The sequence below is a fragment of the Carlito syrichta genome, unplaced genomic scaffold, assembly GCF_000164805.1.
Source record: "Carlito syrichta isolate Samal-C Ts95f unplaced genomic scaffold, Tarsius_syrichta-2.0.1 Scaffold166711, whole genome shotgun sequence".
In the NCBI taxonomy this organism is placed as follows: Eukaryota; Metazoa; Chordata; class Mammalia; order Primates; family Tarsiidae; genus Carlito; species Carlito syrichta.
The window spans coordinates 134,580-138,408 of record NW_007110807.1 but is presented as its reverse complement, the minus strand read 5'-3'; positions in this window follow the sequence as shown (position 1 = coordinate 138,408).

Genomic DNA, 3,829 nt, shown 5'->3' with positions numbered 1-3,829 from the left:
AACCCACGGGCTCAGGCAATCCACTCACCTCAGCCTCCCAAAGGTGCGGGATTACAGGCTGAGCCACCGAGCCCGGCTTCATGTATCTTTAAAAAATGCAAAAGTGTGGAGAATTCATAAGCACTTGGAGAGAGTAAATCTGTCAGTTAAGCATAATTGATGATCTCAACATACAATATGCAATCCAGCTATTATCATTCACTCAACTTCCTAACCCCACCAGCCCCCCAAAAGCATGCATCTCTCTATTATGAAGCTCTGAATGGTTGCCCAGATGTGTGGGTAGTTTTTGGGTGGGAGGATGGGCAGAGCGGGTGGCATCCTGCACCACTAGCTGCTGCTCAGGGCCAGGAAGGTCAGAAGGGAGGAAGCAAGTGGGTGCGGAAATGGTACCTACAGCTCAACGATAATGAGCCGAGGCCAGGTGCAGCGGTTCACACCTGCAAACCCAGCTCTTTGGGAGGTCAAAGCAGAAGGATCACTTGAGGCCAAGAGTTTGAGGCCAAGCCTGGGCAACACAGTGAGACCTCCATCTCCACAAAAATATAACAATATTAGCCAGTCATGGTGGTGCATACTTATAGTCCCAGCTACTCAGGAGTCTGAAGCAAAAGAATGACTTGAGGCCAGGAGTTTGAGGCTTCAGTGAGCTATGATCACACCACTACATCCAGCCTGAGAGATTCTCAAAAATAATTTGAAAAATAAAATAAAGATTTTTTTAAAGTATGGGGCTCCAGAAAAGTGATTCAAATCAATGCAGTCAAGTCCCAGCTGAGCCTGCAAAGGCCCACCCCACAGGAAATGTGAGCAAAGGTCCCGGGTTAACTATGAGGCTACATAGAAGGATCGAGGTGGCCTCCACCAAGAAGAGGAACTCCACCCAGGAGATCCCTCAACATCCATCTTGGCTCATCTTTAGTCAATGAACCTTTGATGAAAAGAACTAATGAACAGCTTGCTTCTACGAGTATCTACTGGGGCCAAGCAGGGCCAGCATCATGGGCATATGACCGGTATGTCACACAGGGCCCTGCATTTAGAAGGGCCCCACTTTGGGACTGACACTCTGTTGTCAACTGTCTTCCAGTTGGTCATCAGGTTTGAGCAAGGAGCCCGGCATTTACATTTTGCACTGAGTTCTTCCTGCAAATCATGTACCTGGGCCCAGTACACAGCACCATGCTTAGCGTTCAGAACACAGCAATGAAACAGACCACCCCCCGGGAGGAGCTCCAAGCAAGTGGGTTACTTTGGAAGCAAATTCTAGAAAGCAAACGAAACTGAAGGAAAGAAATGAACTTGCATGTTTCATTTCCCAATCTAATCTTAGACTGAAAGCTCCAAAGTCTGAAGCAGTTATTTGTCCTCAGGCCCTGGCTTGTGCCCACATGAAGCCCACGCACATAGCTGCAGATGAGTAAAGTGTCTTCCTGGATTCCCACGGCACCTGGGCCCTGCTCCTGCTGCTATGCCATGGACTAATTGCACCTAGGGCAGTGGTTCTCAAAGTGTAGTCTCCAGGGTCCCTACCGGCTGTGTCAGCTCCACCCAGAGCTTGTTAGAAACGCGGACTTTCTGTCCCCATCCCAGACCTGTGGAATCGCAAACCCTATGGGTGGCCCAGCAATCTGGGTTTTAACCAGAACTCCAGGGAATTCTGACACATGCTCAAGCTTGAGAACCACTGGCCTAGGTCATCCAATGTAATCACTTTGAAATTTGTTTAATATCTTTTCTTCCCTCCCTCCTTTTTTTTCTTTTCCTTTTTATTGCTGTGGAGGTTGTGTTGAAGGGGAGTTGGTAAGATTGCACCTTCCCAGCCCCTTTCCCCCACACCACAATCACCAGCAATTCCCCAAGATCGGGATCTCTTTGTGTGTTTCCTGCAAAAGTCAGTACAACCCACATACTCATTTTTGCCTGTCCATTCAAGACACAATGTAGCCCCAGAGTCCCTTGTGAACAAACCGTCCCATTTGCACATGTCAAGTACCTGATTCATTTAGACTTATCCCAATTGCTTAATGTGTGCAAGAGAAGCCTCCTGATATTCTTGCTCTAAACAGCTGAGTTAATACCCCCAGACAAAGGGGGCCTCGTGTTTGGGTGAGCTCCCATGGGTCTGACAGCCACAAAGAGAAGCTTGTTGAATGCACACATAAAAAGAGAAGAGATAGGAGGCAGATACTCTGATCTTTATGACCCTCTGATTACTCTATCAGTTCGTTAAAGCATAAATCCATCCCCTGACCTAACCAAAATACTATTTTACTTCCTTTTACTCCATATTTTATCTTTTATAGCCAATAAAACATGAAAACCTTACAAAGGTTATGTTCTCATCAATTTTTGCACTAAATGACAATAAATTAAGTGGAAGTTACTGCAGCAGCAACACAGATGTCAGCTTAAAACTTTCTTGAAAGACAACCTCCCACCACTGACGCTGAAAGCTGCTAGTCAGAGACTTCTCAGTTAAAAGGAAAGCCCAATTTTAAAATGGCATTGCTGTACTATTTCTTTAAGCAGTAGATCGTCTCTGGCCTTTTCACTTATTTCTTAAAATCTGCTCTAGGGGGTCAGCCATTTTTTTAAATGTAAAACAGGGAAAAATATTTATTTAGCACACAAAAAAACCACACTTTGCAGAATCACTTTGAATTCTGTGTTTCGTTTTTCATGGCAATAAATCATCTCGCAAGCTTCTGTAGCACTAAATAGTTACCAGATGCATAAACTCAAAATATATTTTTAATTTATATAAAAGTCATTCAACCAATATTTGTCCAAAGGTGATGCTAAATTAAGTTGATCAAATAAGTTAGTAAGCATAAACCAGAACAATACCTGGCACATAACAAGGGCTCAGAAGTATTAGGTGTTCCTCTTACTCATTATTATTATATTTGTTGTTGTTGTTGTGGCCATTGCTATTGTTATGTTACATGCCATAATGTAAAAATACAGCCACAAGCAAAACAGATGTGGCTTTCCTGAAACTCAGGGCTAGCGGTAGAGGTAGACAGTAGAGGTAGACATCAATCAAATAATGACATGAATAAATGTGAGTTACAAAGTTACAATTAAGGCATAACCCATGGGGGGGGAGAGTGAGGAGACTTGGAAAAGCTCAGTGAGGCTTTATTTCATTTTACTTTTGAAATCTCTTGGCTGTATAGTTTGGAACGAGTCATGACTTTTTCTCCCACGTTCTTCAAGACTCTCCCGTATTACTACGCACATTCCAAATGAAAAGCAGCCCGAAAGACCTGCAAATAAATATTCATATTTCATTACCCTATCGGTCAATACCAGAAATGCTTTCCCCACACTTGTAGATTAAAACTTATATTTTTTAATACTGTGAACATTCCCAAATACAGATACTGGGGTATCCCAAGAAAAAAGCCCATGATCGGATTCATTCAACGACCCTTTTATGAATTGTTTAAGAATGTTATGAATAACTGCCAAATTAAAGCTAGGGTTTATCCCTAAGTATAGTACACGAACCGCTTTCTTGAGCCTTATGACTTTTTCTAGATCATATAAATTACTTTATTAAAAATATTTTTTTCCTGAGCATGGTTTTTTTCAAGCTATAAAATAGTTTTTCTGGTGACTTCACTTACAGCTAAGTGCATGAAAGTGATCAATGTGTAGAGGCCTATTTTTCAAAGAAAGGCTATTCAATAAGGAGACCAGGAGAAATTCAGAAAGGCCCTGGGATGTGTTGACTGGCAGAGTCACATTGCAGAGGCTGGAGCTGGAAGAAAATTCCCAGACCCGTCCCCCAATTTCTTTTTCTTTTTTTTTTTTTTTTTTG